Source organism: Pristiophorus japonicus, chromosome 2 (genome assembly GCF_044704955.1).
Source record: "Pristiophorus japonicus isolate sPriJap1 chromosome 2, sPriJap1.hap1, whole genome shotgun sequence".
Taxonomy (NCBI): domain Eukaryota; kingdom Metazoa; phylum Chordata; class Chondrichthyes; family Pristiophoridae; genus Pristiophorus; species Pristiophorus japonicus.
Window position 1 is genome coordinate 27072466 of NC_091978.1, and position 18217 is coordinate 27090682.

Sequence of the window (18217 nt, forward strand, 5' to 3'; positions counted from 1 at the left end):
TTTTCAATGTGTTTTCTCCACCACGAAGTCGGCGCACCATGTCTAACTACGCCGCTCAAAGCGGCTGGGGAAGTTTGGGCCCATAATGTGGGAAAATGTGAGGTTATCCACTTTATCAGAAAAAATAGAAAAGCAAATTATAATTTAAGTGGAGAAAAATTGCAAAGTGCTGAAGTACAGTGGGACCTGGGGGTCCTTGTGCATGAAACACAAAAGTTAGTATGCAGGTCCAGCAAGTAATCAGGAATGCAAATGGAATGTTGGCCTTTATTGCAAGAGGGATAGAATATAAAAGCAGAGAAGTCCTGCTACAACTACACAGGGTATTGGTGAGGCCACACCTGGAGTACTGCGTACAATTTTGGTCTCCGTTTTTAAGGAAGGATATACTTGCATTGGAGGCTGTTCCGAGAAGATTCACTAGGTTGATTCCGGAGATGAGGAGGTTGACTTATGAGGATAGGTTGAGTAGGTTGGACCTCTACTCATTAGAATTCAGAAGAATGAGAGGTGATCTTATTGAAACTTATAAGATAATGAGGGGGCTCAACAAGGTGGATGCAGGGAGAATATTTCCACTCATAGGGGAAACTAAAATTAGTGGACATAGTCTCCAAATAAGGGGCCGCCCATTTAAAACTGAGATGGGGAGGAATTTCTTCTCTCAGAGGATTGTAAATCTGTGGATTTCTTTGCCCCAGAGAGCTGTGGAGGCTGGGTCATTGAATATATTTAAGACAGAGATAGACAGATTTTTGAGCGATAAGGGAATAAAAGGTTATGGGGAGCGGGCAGGGAAGTGGAGCTGAATCCATGATCAGATCAGCCAAATGGCCTACTCCTGATCCGATTTCTTATGTTCTTATAATAATGACTTGGATGAAGGGATTGAGTGTAATGTAGCCAAGTTTGCTGATGATACAAAGATGGGTGGGAAAGCTAATTGTGAGGAGGACACCAAGATTCTGCATAGGGATATAGACAGGCTAAATGAGTGGGCAAACATTTGGCAGATGTAGTATAATGTAATAAAATGTGAGGTTATCCACTTTGGCAGGAAAAATAAAAAAGCAAATTATTATTTAAATGAAGAGAGATTACAAAGTGCTGCAGTACAGAGGGACCTGGGTGTCCTTGTGCATGAAACCCAAAAAGTTAGTATGCAGGTACAGCAAGTAATCAGGAAGGCAAATGGAATGTTGGCCTTTATTGCAAGGGGGATAGAGTATAAAAGCAGAGAAGTCCTGCTACAACTGAACAGGGTATTGGTGAGGCCACACCTGGAGTATGCGTAGTTTTGGTCTCCGTTTTTAAGGAAGTTGCTTTGGAGGCTGTTCAGTGAAGGTTCACTAGGTTGATCCTGAGAAGAAGTGGCTGACTTATGAAGATAGGTTAAGCAGTCTCTGGGTAAAGAAGTTTCTCTTGAATTCCTTATTCGATTTATTAGCAACTATCTTATATTGATGGCCCTTAGTTTTGCTTTTCCCCACAAGTGGAAACATTTTCTCCACATCTACCCTATCAAACCTCTTAATCTTAAAGACCATTATTTTAATATTTGTACAAAGGAGTGGTTGTAAGGCTTAATATCATATTTATAGTTTGTAGAATAAATTGTTTTTTCCCCAACAGGCAGCAAAAACATTGAAAGATAGATGAGTGAAACAGCGAGCATTAATCTTCCCTTTTCCAGAGGGGCACTCTGTTTATAATTATAGTCCCACTTCAGCAATTGTCTTTGGCTGGGTGAGGCAAGGGGGGTTCAATTTCTTTCAATATTCTCTTGCAATGCACAATGTAAGCACAATCCACGCTTCAGTTGTATTTTTGTTTTGTCGAGGTTTTCAAAGCCCTCTTTGGGCTTTTATACTTTCTGTTTCTCTGATGGAAGCGCTGTGAACAAAACATGCAATAGCTCAGTGTGAATGAGTCTTATGTAAGTTCTTTAACAATGGGCTGCCTGCCAATTTCACAGATTCTAAGTTGACTAAAATAAGCAACAATTGGAAACACACCAACCGCCCCTTTATTTTTTTTCACAAGACATGCATACAGCAACACCTCAAGATCCTGGCCAGATTGGAGATAATTGGGTAATTACCCTCCCGTCAATCACGCCTTGAGACCGCACTGCTGTTCGTGACTGGGATTGATTTTAGGCACATAACTTGTACTCTGTAACTACCCTGCACTCATTGTGTTTTGCTGGAGAAATAACCCTGCTGTGCTTGGGGGAGGTTTGCTGTCGTTCCGGTCATGTGTTCGGAGATTCTGAAGCCCCGCCTCCAACTCATTGGTGGACAGATTGCACTCAATATTCACTCTTTTTTTTTTCAACCCGTTTCTTTCTCGCTCTCTAAAAGTTTGGTTTCAGGTTTTAAGTTCCCCCCTCCCAATAGCCCCTTGATTATCAATTATTGGGATGCTTTAAGTGTCTTCTATTGTGAAGACCGATACAAAATATTTGATCAAAGTCTCTGCCATTTCCCTGTTCCTCATTATTAATACCCAGTCTAATCCTCTAAGGGACCAACGTTTACTTTAGCTACTCTCTTCATTTCTATATACCTGTAGAAGGTCTTACTGTCTGTTTTTATATTTCTTGCTAGTTTACTCTCGTAAACTATCTTCTCTTTCTTTATTATTTTTTTAGTCGTCCTTTGCTGGTTTCTAAAAATTTTCCAATCATCTGGCCTCCCAATATTCTTCGCAACATTGTATGCCGTTGTTTTCAGTTTGATACCATCCTTTACTTCCTTAGTTAGCCACGGATGGTTCATCCTTCTCTTCGAGTCTTCCCCATTGGAATATATCTTTACTGAGGGTTATGAAATATCTCCTTAAATGTTTGCCACTGCTTATATACCATCTTACCCTTTAATCTATTTTCCCAGCCCACTTTAGCCAATTCTGTCTTCATAATATTGTAATTGTCTTTATTTAAATTTAGGACACTAGTTTGAGACCTAGCTTTCTCACCTTCAAACTGAATTTGAAATTCTACCATGTTATGATCACTCTTCCCAAGAGGATCCTTTACTATGAGATCATTAATTAATCCAGTCTCATTACACATTACCAGATCTAAAATAATCTGCACCCTGGTAGGTTCCACAACGTATTCTTCCTAGAAACCATCCCGTAAACATTCTATGAAGTTTTCCTCAAGGCCACGTTTGCCAATTTGATTTGTCCAATGAATATGAAGATTAAAATCGGCAATGATTATTGCCGTACATTTCTTACAAGCCTCCATTATTTCTTGATTTATACTCTGCCCTTCAGTGTGGCTACTGGCTAAGCCACTCACAATGCAACAGCTATACAACTATTTTGTTGAAACATTAATACATGTGCCCCCTGATTTAAGGGGGGGGGGGGACACTAAAACTGACACAATTAAACAAATTAAACATTGGACAGTAAACTTAAATCAAATTAAAATTTGGTTGCCGGGGGTGATGATGCACTCCAGTCCATCCGGCACCCACCTCTTGCGGAAGGCCGCGAGTGTATCGGTGGACACCGTGTGCTCCATCTCCAGGGACACCCTGGCGCGGATGTAACCGCGGAAGAGAGGCAGGCAGTCGGGCTGAACGACCCCCTCGACCGTCCGCTGCCTGGACCAGCTGATGGCACCCTTGGCCGTGCCCAGGAGCAGTCCTACGAGGAGGCTTTCCGACCTGCCCGGTCCCCTCCGCAGAGGATGCTCAAAGATCAGGAGTGTGGGACTGAAGTGCAACCAGATGTAACAGCTCTACAACTATTTTGTTGTAATCTGTAAACCATAATCATTAAAACAAGTTCCCCCTTGTTATTTTTTTGTTTTTTTTGAGGGCACCAGAAACACAAATTCTACAAGTGCCTTCTGACTAAAAGCTGTGGGGGTGGGGGGGGCACTAAAACCGGCACAATAAACAAATTAAATTTTAGACAATAAAACAATTTGGTTGCCGGAAGTGATGATGTACTCCAGTCCTTCCGGCGCCCACCTCTCACGGAAGGCCGCTAGCGTACGACCCCCTCGACCGCCCGCTGCTTGGACCGGCTGATGACACGCGTGGCCGTGCCCAGGAGCAGTCCTACGAGGAGGCCCTCCAACCTTTCCGCTCCCCTCCGCACAGGGTGCCCAAAGATCAGGAGCGTGGGACTGAAGTACAACCAGAAGTAACAGCGCTACAACTATTTTATTGTGAAAATAATGAACAAGTGCTCCCTGGCTAAAAGGGGGAGGGGGGTGGGGGGGGGGCGGCACTAAAACAAATTAAACTTTAGACATTTAAAATCAAATTAAAATTTGGTTGCTGGGGGTGATGATGCACTCCAGTCCCTCCGGCGCCCACATCGCGCGGAAGGCCACGAGCGTACCGGTGGACACCGCGTGCTCCATCTCCAGGGGCACCGTGGCTCGGATGTAACCGCGGAAGAGAGGCAGGTAGTCTGGCTGAGTGACCCCCTCGTCCGCCCGCTGCCTGGACCGGCTGATGGCACCCTTGGCCGTGTCCAGGGGCAGTCCTATGAGGAGGCCCTCGGACCTACCCGCTCCCCTCCGCACAGGGTGCCCAAAGATCAGGAGTGTGGGACTGAATTGCAACCAGATATAACAGCTCTACAACTCTTTTGGTTGGATAACAATAAAACAGTTAAGTCAAGTGCCCTCCAATCTGGGGGACACTCCAAGCATTTTTCAAGGACTTTTTTCCCGTTTTTTTTTGTTGTTTTTGTTTTTTTTGTGACTTTTTTTCTGTTTTTCTGGGCTTTAAAATCATAAATTTTACAAGTGCCCCCTATAAAAGTGGAGGGGGACACTAAAACCAGCAATTAAAGCAAATTAAACTTTAGACATTTAAAATCAAATTAAAATTTGGTTGCCGGTGGTGATGATGCACTCCAGTCCCTCCGGCGCCCACCTCTCGCGGAAGGCCACGAGCGTACCGGTGGACACCGCGTGCTCCATCTCTGTAGGCGCAGAAGAGAGGCAGGCAGTCAGGCTGAACGACCCCCTGGACCGCCCGCTGCATGGACCGGCTGATGGCACCCTTGGCCGTGCCCAGGAGCAGTCCTACGAGGAGGCCCTCGGACCTACCTGCTCCCCTCCGCACAGGGTGTCCAAAGATCAGGAGTGTGGGACTGAAGTGCAACCAGATGTAACAGCTCTACAAACCTGTGACCATACTCACAGATGCATACATTACACCACCTCTGTACCTGTTAGGGACATTCCTCTGTGTGAAGAGTTGAAACTCATGCCCGATAGTTGCCATCTACCAATGGGCTGAAGCCCAAAACCTCCACTGGAGCTTGAAGCCCAACATCTGTGGCTTTCTATCTGGTCTAGGACTGCTTTGCTGTTCATCCTTGGTGCCAAATCTGGAGTAAGTGTTTGATTACTAAATACTGATATCTTTCGCCTTTGATGACACAAAAATTTTTAAAAAATGTCAGCACTGATATGCCCCCCTCCATTGCTCAATGCTGTAAATGACCCAGAACAGACCTCTGCAGAACCCATTAGTTACTGCTCCTTAACTGAGCCTTTCCCATTTATTACCTCTGCCTGCTTTCTATTCCCAAACCACTTTTCAATTCAGTTGGTTAATTATCCATTAATTTTGAAAGCTTTTATCTTCTGCAATAGAAACACATCTGAAAATCAAATTTTATTCTATGCACTGCACCTTCTCCTGTACTAATTCAGAGCTTTAAATTCTTGCTCCCTTCCATCAGCAGGGCAGGCACAAGGGCTTGGAAATCTGAACAATTATTGCTCTAGCAGGTCTGTCCTGGCCCTGAACCCCCTTTTGGAGGAAAGTGCCCACAAGTGGACATCCACCCTTCTCTTCTGGCTCAACAACCATCCCTATTTTTGGCCTTGGCACATTATTTAATTCTTCACTGACCTGGTCAATAGTTATCCCTCAACCAACATCACTAAAACAGATTATCTGATCATTATCACATTAATGTTTGTTGGAGCTTGCTGTGTGCAAATTGGCTGCCGCGTTTCCCATATTACAACAGTGACTGTACTCCAAAAGTACTTCATTGGCTGTAAAGCGCTTTGAGACATCTGGTGGTCGTGATAGGTGCTATATAAATGCAAGTCTTTCTTTCTTCAGAGCACTTTTTCCTCCTTTTAAACCATTCCCCTCTTCTTCTGGTACATCCTTTTCCTCAGCAGCAACGGACTGCCTTCATTTTTAATTCATTCCCGGGATGATGGCATCACAGGTGGCAAGGCTGGCATTAATTGCCTGTCACTAGCAGTTCTTGAGAAGGTGGTGGTGAGCCACCATTTTGAACCACTGCAGTCCGTGTGGTGAAGGTGCTCCCACAATGCTGCTCGGAAGAGAGTTGCTGGATTTTGACCCAGCGACGATGAAGGAACGGCGATATATTTCGAAGTCGGGATGGTGTGAGGCTTGGAAGGGATCTTGGTGTTCCCATGCGCCTGCTGCCATTGTCCTTCTAGGTGGTAGAGGTCGTGGGTTTGGGAGGTGCAACCCTGCTTAGGTCATGACCCAGGAAACTGTTGGGGTCACAGTAAGGTTAGGGTATTGACCAGAAATCGTTCACAGACTCTCTTCTAATGGGAGGAAGAGAATTCTGGCCAAAGTGTCCTGCGTACCCTTGTACTAATATAGTATGGGGGAGAATTTCAGCTGCTTTGTGCCTCCCGTTACCACCTGCAGGGGGCGGTAATGGGGAGCTAAGGGGTTACCGACCGGGCACAACCAGTTCCGTGACGTCCACGAACTTCCATGTCGGTTTATCGCTGGCGCCAACACTTACTGCCTTGGTCTCTTGCGCGCTGTAGATCGTGACAGCATCAAGTGTGCCATGCCCCGTTACCGCCCCGGATGTGAAATTGCCTCCCGCCCCCTACTGCACTGCCGGGCATCAAAAACGGCAAGAAAATGAGGTGTGGTCACCTTGGCTGGCCACTTGGGGGAGCGATAATTAAAGGCAGTGTTTTCAGGTGGACCAACCTTTATTATTTGCGCCAGTCAGGTGCCTGCTGAAAGTTTTTGAAGCCTCATTGCTGCATGATGTCCAAGCCCGCCACTCTCTGAGAGTGATTGGGGCTTTAAGGTCCTCCACCAGCCTGTCCTCACCGCACAGCACTGGCCCCCAGTCATCAAGATCCACAGCACGGCCCTGGACATCGTGAACCACTGCCCATATCTCGGGAGCCTCCTATCAACAAGAGCAGGCATCGACGATGACATCCAACACCGCCTCCAATGCACCAGTACAGCCTTCGGTTGCCTGAGGAAAAGAGTGTTTGAAGACCAGGCCCTCAAAACTGCCACCAGGGTCATGGTCTACAGGGCTGTCGTAATACCCGTCCTCCTGTATGGCTCAGAGACATGGACCATGTACAGTAGACACCTGAAGTTGTTGGAGAAATATCACCAACGGTATCTCCACAAGATCCTACAAAGTCCCTGGGAGGACAGGCGCACCAACATCAGCGTCCTCATTCAAGTAACATCCCCAGCATTGAAGCACTGAGCACACTCGATCAGCTCCGCTGGGCAGGCCACATAGTCCGCATGCCAGACACAAGACTCCCAAAGCAAGCGCTCTACTCGGAACTACCTCATGGCAAACGAGCCAAAGGTGGGCAGCGGAAACATTACAAAGACACCATCAAAGCCTCCCTGATAAAGTGCAACATCCCCACTGACACCTGGGAGTCCCTGGCCCAAGACCACCCTAAGTGGAGAAAGTGCATCCGGGAGGGCACTGAGCACCTCGTGTCTCAACGCCGAGAGCATGTAGAAATCAACGCAGGCAGCAGAAATTGCGTGTGGCAAACCTGTCCCACCCACCCTTTCCCTCAACGACTATCTGCCCCACCTGTGACAGAGTCTGTGGCTCTCGTATTGGACTGTTCAGCCACCGAAGCACTCTCTTCAGGAGTGGAAGCAAGTCTTCCTCGATTCCGAGGGACTGCCTATGATGATGATGATGATGAATGTCAATCGTACAGGTCAGCTGGCCACACAGAACTAACTACATGAACCATCATTGGCGGCCCTGCCCTCTCATTGAGGGAAGGAGTCTGTGATGACATCAGCACTGCACTGCACATTCTTCAGCGCTCTGCTGCTACCGCCCCCTCACACTCTTTAGCCCCGAAGAGAAGTGGTTAGCGCTTGACTCAGCACTCCACTTCCCTCTTGGAGCACAACAGCTGAATTTCCTGGGAGCAAAAATTGATTATCGCCTGGCGATACCTTTCGGAAATTTCCAAAGTTATCGTCCCAGACGGGACGCAATGGAACTTCTAGCCCAACAGGTATTTATCTGAAACGCTGAGATACAAGCCCCCATTTTAACTCGGGGTGATAATCGGGCAGGAGGGGGTCAGGCTGAGTTAGAAGACCCCATGACACCGCCAGCGTGAGGCCCGGGGTGATTTTAACTCCCGGGCCTCCATTCAATATAATTGATGGGCAGCCCATATCACGCGCGCAACTTCTTAAAGCACGGCTTTATTCCCTGAAGTTAGTTCCAAGATGGTGGGCACAATGGCCTAGAAATTCAGGCATGTCCATTTTTGGGCACACGGGGAAATGCAGAGAACAGTCCCTGTGCCTGAACGTTGAGGCCTGAGGCACACCCAATATTGGGCCTCAAGTGGATTGCCACCAGTATAATATCAAGGACACATAGCTTACATTTTCATTGATTACGTTGAAAAATTGAAATCAAGGACTAAAGCCCACAGCACCAAGTTTGAAAAACATTTTTAAAAAAGGAAAGTATTTTTTCTGCAATGAGTGAGGAGATGACACCAAGCTTGAATGTGGAATGAATTCAGCAGAACACTTATCGTTTTCGTGTCAATTCTAGGCAAGAGCTGCAAAAAAGGACTTGCTGTCATGTGACATCTTTAACCGCGTTATCTTTGGTGTTGTACCTGATGCCTCTGCCCCTGCCTCAGCTCATCCACTACTGAAACCCTTATCCATGCCTTTGTTACACAAGACTTGACTATTCCAACGCAATCCTGGCTGGCCTCCCACATTCTACCTATGTAAACTTGAGGTGATCCAAAACTCGGCTGCCCATGCCTTAACTCGCACCAAGTCCCGCTCATCCATCACCCCTGTGCTCACTGACCTACATTGGCTCCCAGGTAAGCAACACCTCGATTTCAAAATTCTCATCCTTGTTTACAAATCTCTCCCTGGCCGCTCCCCTCCCTATCTCTGTAATCTCCTCCAGCCACACAACCCCCCGAGATGTCTGCGCTCCTCTAATTCTGCCCTCTTGAGCATCCCTGATTATAATCACACAACCATTGGTGGCTGGGCCTTCTGTTGTCTGGACCCCAAGCTCTGGAATTCCCTGCCTAAACCTCTCCGCCTCTCGACCTCTCCTTCCTCCTCTACGATGCTCCTTTGACCGAGTTTTTGGTCACCTGCGCTAATTTCTCCTTGTGCAGTGTCAAATTTTTATCTCATAATACTTCTGTGGAGCACCTTGGGACGTTTCACTACGTTAAAGGCACTATATGAATGTAAGTTGTTGTTGTTGGCAAAGATTACATCACGATTAGAAACATGGTACTGTGAAAGCTCGTCGCCAGGAGGGGTTAGAAGAATTTGTTTTGATTATTAGAAAATAGAAAGCACTACTGCAAGCAGCTATTGAGGCCCAGTTAATTACGCAATTTAGGAAGGAATTAAATAAACAGTTGAACAAACAAAATATTAAAGTGTATGACGAAAAAGGCTTAGTGTAAGTAGTGTTGATGTGGAGCTACAAGTGAGGGGCCAAATGGCCTCATTCTGCATAAAAATATTAATGATTTTATCAGTGGAACCAATTTGTAATCTACACATTAATTTGTTTTCCACTCTATTTAAAATTTACACCCAACATTTCAATTAATTACCTTACACAGTACAAATACATTGGGCCAGAATGTACTGTATCTGACTTAGCCATGTGCATTTAATTTCTATAACATTTTGCACTGGAAGTTACTGGAAGTGGGAGAGCTAAACAATACAGCAACCCCTACAGGGCATCTGGGACCTGTGTGAATTGTGCAAGCAACTGTGTGCCTCCTCAACCAATCTGATTGAAGAATCGTTAATGAGCAGCGCAGTCTGAACCAGGAAGTGTCAGTTCGAATAGTGAATTCAATGTCAAATCAGGTACAGAAAGTGAAATAAAGAAAGGGAAAGAAAGATTGGATTGAGAGAGAGAGAAAAAAAATAGACAGAAAGAAAAAGTAAAAAAATCTATATTTACATTTTTAATAAATCTCCAACAACAATTACATTCTGAAGCAATGAGATTCCACGTTTGTAATAGTTAATTTGTAGTACCAGAGAGGTTGTTCGACAGTAATTAAGATGTATTAAAAAGGTTACTGAGACGGAAATGGACATGCACTAACTATCTGTTGCAGATTTAGCCTGTATGTACCATATAAATAGAAACATAGAAACATAGAAAATAAGTGTAGGAGTAGGCCATTCGGCCCTTCGAGCCTGCACCACCATTCAATATGATCATGGCTGATCATGCAACTTCAGTACCCCATTCCTGCTTTCTCGCCATACCCCTCGATCCCTTTAGCTGTAAAGGTCACATCTAACTCCCTTTTGAATATATCTAATGAACTGGCCTCAACAACTTTCTGTGGTAGAGAATTCCACAGGTTCACAATTCTCTGAGTGAAGAACTTCCTCCTCATCTCGGTCCTAAATGGCTTACCCTTTATCCTTCGACTGTGACCCCTGGTTCTGGACTTCCCTAACATCGGGAACATTCTTTCTGTATCTAACCTGTCCAATTATGTCAGAATTTTATATGTTTCTATGAGATACCCTCTCATTCTTCTAAATTCCAGTGAATATAAGCCTAGTCGATCCAGTCTCTCCTCATATGTCAGACCCGTCATCCCGGGAATCAGCCTGGTGAACCTTCACTGCACTCTCTCAATAGCATGAATGTCCTTCCTCAGATTAGGAGACCAAAACTGTACACAATATTCAAGATGTGGCCTCACCAAGGTCCTGTACAACTGCAGTAAGACCTCCATGCTCCTATACTCAAATCCCCTAGCTATGAAGGCCAACAAGCCATTTGCCTTCTTCACCGCCTGCTGTACCTGCATGCCAACTTTCAATGATTGATGTACCATGACTCCCAGGTCTCATTGCACCTCCCATTTTAGAATCTGTCACCATTCAGAAAATATTCTGCCTTCCTGTTTTTGCCACCAAAGTAGATAACCTCACATTTATCTACATTATATTGCATTTGCCATGCATTTGTCCACTCACCTAACCTGCCCAAGTCACCCTGCAGCCTCTTAGCATCCTCCTCACAGCTCACACTGCCACCCAGCTTAGTGTCATCTGAAAACTTGGAGATATTACATTCAATTCCTTCATCTAAATCATTAATGTATATTGTAAATAGCTGGGATCCCAGCACTGAACCTTGCGGCACCCTACGAGTCACTGCCTTCCATTCTGAAAAGGACCCGTTTATTCCTACTCTTTGCTTCCTGTCTGCTAACCAATTCTCTATCCACGTCAATACAGTACCCCCAATACCATGTACTTTAATTTTGCACACTAATCTCTTGTATGGGACCTTGTCAAAAGCCTTTGAAAGTCCAAATACACCACATCCACTGGTTCTCCCTTGTCCATTCTACTACTTATATCCTCAAAAAATTCTGGAAGATTTGTCAAGCATGATTTCCCTTTCATAAATCCATGCTGACTTGGACTGATCCTGTCACTGCTTTCTAAATTACATCTTTAATAATTGATTCCAACATTTTTCCCACTACCAATGTCAGGCTAATTCCATTTTTTCTCTCCCTTCTTTTTTAAAAAGTGGTGTTACATTAGCTACCCTCCAATCCATAGGAACTGATCCAGAATCTATAGAATGTTGGAAAATGATCACCAGTGCATCCACTATTTCTAGGGCCACTTCCTTCAGTACTCTAGGATGCAGACTATCAGGCCCTGGGGATTTATCAGCTTTCAATCCCATCAATTTCCCTAACACAATTTCCTGACTAATAAGGATTTCCCTCAGTTCCTCCTTCTCACTCGACCCTCGGTCTCCTAGTATTTTCGGGAGGTTATTCTTGTCTTCCTTAGTGAAACCAGAACCAAAGTATTTGTTCAATTGGTCTGCCATTTCCTTGTTCCCCATTATGAATTCACCTAATTCTGACTGGAAGGGACCTACATTAGTCTTCACTAATCTTTTTCTCTTTACTTATCGATAAAAGCTTTTGCAGTCAGTTTTTATGTTCCCTGCAAGCTTACTCTCGTACTCTAGTTTCCCCCTTCTAATTAAACCCTTTGTCCTCCTCTGCTGGATTCTAAATGTCTCCCAGTCCTCAGGTTTGCTGCTTTTTCTGGCCAATTTATATGTCTCTTTCTTGGATTTAACACTATCCCTAATTTCCAATGTTAGCCACGGTTGAGCCACCTTCCCCTTTTTATTTTTACTCCAGACAGGGATGTACAATTGTTGAAGTTCATCCATGTGATCTTTAAATGTCTGCCATTGCCTATCCACCATCAACCCTTTAAGTATCATTCACCAGTATATCCTACCCAATTCACATCTCATACCATCGAAGTTACCTTTCCTTATGTTCAGGACCCTAGTCTCTGAATTAATTGTGTCACTCTCCATCTTAATGAAGATTTCTATCATATTATGGTCAGTCTTCCCCAAGGGGCCTCGCAGGACCAGATTGCTAATTAATCCTCTCTCATTACACAAGACCGAGTCTAGGATTGCCTGCTGTCTAGTTGGTTCCTCGACATACTGGTGTAGAAAACCATCCCTTATACACTCCACAGTACTGCTACCAGTTTGGTTAGCCCAATCGATACAGGAACCTTAAGCCGGTCAATGCACGTCACTGGTGAATCAAACAGTGAGATACCTTTCTCGTGCAGTTTACGGAGGTGCGGCGCATCTCAGACAGCAACTCCTGGATTTTTGTGTTTTACTTTGCATTTGTGTTCTCCTGAAGTTGATGTGCGATTTACGCATAAATAGCGGTGAGCCTCATTAGTTTTACTGTTAGCTTTACAGTATATTCTGGCGCAATAAATGGCGAGGAATGGCAAGATCTGGGCTCCAAATTTCTGTGGCCGTAAGCCTAATGGATGCCTGGTGAAAGCTGCAGGAAATTGACCAGGACCTGGATACCTTGGGTCCCAGCCTTCTCTGCCCACCTCAAACATGGTCCACTAGATCCTCCCTGATCTGGGGCATGCTGTTTAGCTGATACACCAGGTGAGAGGAGGCATTAAGGCCTTATCTGGCTTTCTCTGGGTGCTTCCCTTATGAACTCCTGCTGCTCCTTTTCCTCCAGCATACAGATCATGTAAAGTGGGATTCCTATTGAGAAGTCTATTTGCATAAGAACATAAGAAATAGGAGCTGGAGTAGGCCACTTAGCCCTTCGATCCTGCTCCGTCATTCAATAAGGTCATGGGTGATCTTCTACATCAACTCCACCTTCTCGCACTATCCCCATATCACTTAATTTGCTTACTTCTCAAAAATGTATCAACCTCTGTCTTGAATATACTCAACGACTGAGCATCCATAGCTCTTTGTGATAGAGAATTCCAAAGATTCACAACCCTTTGAGTGAAGAAATTTCACCTCATCTCAATCCTAAATGGCCGACCCCTTATCCTGAGACTGTGACCCCATGTTTGAAATTCCCCAGCCAGGGGAAACATTTTCTCAGCATCTATCCTTCCAAGCCCTTTAAGAATTTTATAAGTTTCAATTAGATCACCTCTCATTCTTCTAAACTCTAGGAAATACAGGCATCCCTTAGATCTGAGCTCAATAATTCTCTTGAGATAGGGAGCTTGCCAAGGGTCATGCAGAATGTCGTGCAGGTCTTCCTGAGTTTACCAGTAACAAATGTTTAGCAATATTTGTGGTGAGTCCAAGATATGTCCAAAAGTCTCCACAAGCAACCTCAAGGAGCAGTGTCACTTTAACAATGTACTATTGCCTTGATGACTGGATACTGGCGGATTCCGCCTGTTGCCCAGTGATGCACATCCTGGGGAGGGGGGGATGCCTTAGAATTTAGGACGTGTATCATCATAGAACCATATAACGCAGAAGATTGGCCATTCGGCCCATCATGCCTGTGCCTGCTCTGTGAAAGAACGATCCAATTAGTCTCATTCCCCTGCTCTTTCCCCATAGCCCTGCAAATTTTTCCTCTTCAAGTATATATCCAATACCCTTTCAAAAGTTCCTATCGATTCTCCCACCCTTTCAGGCAGCGCAGTCCAGATCACAACTCGTTACATTAAAAAAGAAAATTCTCATTGTCTTCCATTTGGTTCTTTTGCCAATTATCTTAAATCTGTGTCCTCTGTGGTTACTGACCCTCCTGCCAGTAGAAGCAGTTTCTCCTTATTTACTCTTTCAAAACGCTTCATCATTTTGAACACATCCCGGGCTAATTCTGTCATTTGCATGTGGTTGCCATGGTGAGGGCCGGTGCCTCATCAGCCCACCCTGACACTGAGGACAACTTCTGCCGGGGCCTGTGGAACCCTGGCGTTAATCGGCCCCATCAGAGATTCTTGGCAAATCCCGACTGATGACCTCACATAACCCAAGGAATTTCCTCGCTGGATGCCTTCTCCGATTGGCTGGCGTAACATCGGTAGTTGGTTGGCATCGACCCTGTTTACCTGTGATGACATGGTTTCTGATGAGCTTCCATCAAAGTTAAGGCGACCGATTAGGCCATGTAGGGTTGGTGCTATTCCCTGCATTTCTCTTGTAGTTGTCACGCAGTGAAGATCATGTCCGTTGTACCCTTTAGTGGACGGAATCCGCATTGCGACTCTGGGAGGAGCTTTTCAGCCACAGTGAGAAGACGATTGAGGAGGATTCTTGCGATGACTTTCCCAGTGGCTGACAGCAGAGAGATTCCTCTGTAGTTGCCGCAGTCGGACTTGTCCCCTTTATTGAAGATGGTCACGATTACGGCATTTCTGATATCTCCTGGCCTGCTTCCAGATAAGAGAGATGAGGTCATGCATTCGGGCGAAAAGTGCTTCTTCACCATACTTTAGTGCCTCAGCGGGAATTCCATCTGCTCCTGATGCCTTGTTGTTCTTGAGCTGACGGGTGGCCTTTTCTACCTCGTGTCGGGCTGGGGTTTTGCTGAGATGGTGGCGGGTAGCATGCTGCGGGATGGAGTCGAGGACACTCAAGTCAAAGGCAGAGTCTCGGTTAAGGAGATCTTCGAAGTGTTCCTTCCAGTGGGCCCTGACTGCCTCAGTGTCCTTAATGAGTGTCTCCCCGTTCTTGGCCAGCAGTGGGGTGGGGCCGTGGATGCTTGGGCCGTGTTGAACAATCCTCGCACGTCATGGTTGTCGGCCAGCTGCTGAATCTCCTGTGCTTTCTCTACTCACCATCTATTCTTTAGGTCACGGGTTTTTTGTTGGACCTCAACCTTCAGCCGCCTGTCGAGCTTCTTTGCTGCTCCCCTTATAGGAATAATCAATAATAGAATTGATTATTCCTATAAGATCTGACTCTCTTGTGGTTTCTTCAGAAAGAGATGAGGGAATTTGTGATGCTCTGGAGCTTGTTATTTCTATCTTGTGAGATGCACAAACTGCTGTCATCTCATTATTAATAGTTCATTATTTTCATTATTATTGCAGTTCTCATTATTGTTAATTAATTTTTATTATTATTAATGTTGCTCTAGTTATTATTATTAATTAGTTATTATCATTATTAATTATGGCATCAGAATTATTAATTACTTATTAATTATTGATAATATTACTACTTGTTTTGTCCTTGTAGATATTAATTAATGAATTATTAGCATTATTAATGCTGTGTGCATTATTATTGATTAATTATTAGCATGATTAATGCTGTGCACATTACTTCCTCTGTAGCACAAAAGAGACAGATGAGAAAGGCAGATATTTAAAGCAGAGGAAACATAGAAACATAGAAACATAGAAAATAGGTGCAGGAGTAGGCCATTCGGCCCTTCTAGCCTGCACCGCCATTCAATGAGTTCATGGCTGAACATGCAACTTCAGTACCCCATTCCTGCTTTCTCACCATACCCCTTGATTCCCCTAGTAGTAAGGACTTCATCTAACTCCTTTTTGAATATATTTAGTGAATTGGCCTCAACAACTTTCTGTGGTAGAGAATTCCACAGGTTCACCACTCTCTGGGTGAAGAAATTCCTCCTCATCTCGGTCCTAAATGGCTTCCCCCTTATCCTTAGACTGTGTCCCCTGGTTCTGGACTTCCCCAACATTGGGAACATTCTTCCTGCATCTAACCTGTCTAACCCCGTCAGAATTTTAAACGTTTCTATGAGGTCCCCTCTCATTCTTCTGAACTCCAGTGAATACAAGCCCAGTTGATCCAGTCTTTCTTGATAGGTCAGTCCCGCCATCCCGGGAATCAGTCTGGTGAACCTTCGCTGCACTCCCTCAATAGCAAGAATGTCCTTCCTCAGGTTAGGAACACGGAGGTCGACTCTACAATCAAAGAAAGATTTAGAGAAAACGTGGTCCAGGTCTTTAAAATCATGTGAAGATAGATAAGTAATTGTTGCTTCTTTTGCTCTGTGCAGTAATGAGTATTTACATAGACATTTCCCTCAATAGATTAATCAAATTTGAATATAAATGAATGTAGTGAATTGTGACATGGGGTCATTTTTTAATAAAGTGATTATTTTTATAGTGCGATCCACCCAGAGAGAAATATTCTACTGATCTATATCGCTGGCAAAAATTATTAAATCCATAGAAGCTCTTTCTTTCAGTATGAAGAACCCATTACTTTGCTAATACAGCAGATTTTGTTAATTTAACATACACATCTAAATACGATTTTTGCAGCTAATACAGATAGTCTTGATTCAAAGCGTCAACAATCGAGCCTTGATTTCTGCATTATATTAAAAAAGAATAACATTTGACAACTATTAAGGGTAAATTTGTATCTTCAACACACAGGTGGTAATGTGAATTCCATGGAATAAAAATTGGGCGGGTTCTAGCCATCGGAGGAGGCTCGAGTGGAGCATAAACGCCGGCATAGACCAGTTGAGCCGAATGGCTTGTTTCTGTACTGTAAACTCAATGTAATGCTATAATTTAATACTCAGGGAATCAAGGGATGTGGAGATAAGGCGGGCAAGTGCAGTTGAGGTCAAAGATCAGCCATGATCTTTATTGAATGACGGAGCACGTTCGAGGGGCCGAATGGCCTGCTCCTATTTTTTTAATGTTCTCAGGTCACACAACGTCATCTTTTCACCACGAGAGTCAAAGTTGAGACCAGGGGATCGAGAGTTCCCTGTGTAGCAATGATATCCTGTTTCTGTTACATCCAGAGAGTGTTTCCTAACACTTTTGGTCATCTCAGGTTTTCTTCATTCTGATTTTTTACCTCCGTTTATTCAAAATGGAACAACTGTTTATTGCATGCACCTGGAACTGGAGTGTCATAATGAATCTCAATTTGTCTTTTTTCATCTGGTACAATAGAGTAATACTTTAATGAATTGGAGGGGACGTATTGTCTTTTATGGAGCACAGTCAAATTAATTAATGTCTTCTGTCAAAAATTAATTATATTTTCTAAACATTCCCACCTACAATTAAACTTCAACATGTTAGATAACTTACTTCCTGCATTCTGCTGAAGAGAACGATATGCCTTTATATTGATTACAAGCCAGCTGTATAGTTTAAACAGAAACAGCAAATGCTGGAAATACTCAGCAGGTCAGGCAGCATCTGTGGGGAGAGAAACAGAGTTAACGTTTCAAGTCGATGACCTTTCGTCAGGTTTGGAAAAAGTTAGAGCTACAACAGGTTCTAAGCAAGTGTAGGGTCAGAGAACGGGGGAGGGGGGGAGGAAAGACCAAAAGGGGAGGTCTGTAACAGATGCAATACATTGCTATTAAGAACTAGTTGCTTTATTAACAAAGGTTTAACAATCACACGACACATTACCAGTTCATCCACTCATCATCATCATCATCATCATCGTAGAGAGTCCCTCAGAATCGAGGAAGACTTGCTTCCACTCTAAAAATGAGTCCTTAGATGGCTGAACAGTCCAATATGGGAACCACAGACCCTGTCACAGGTGGAACAGATAGTCG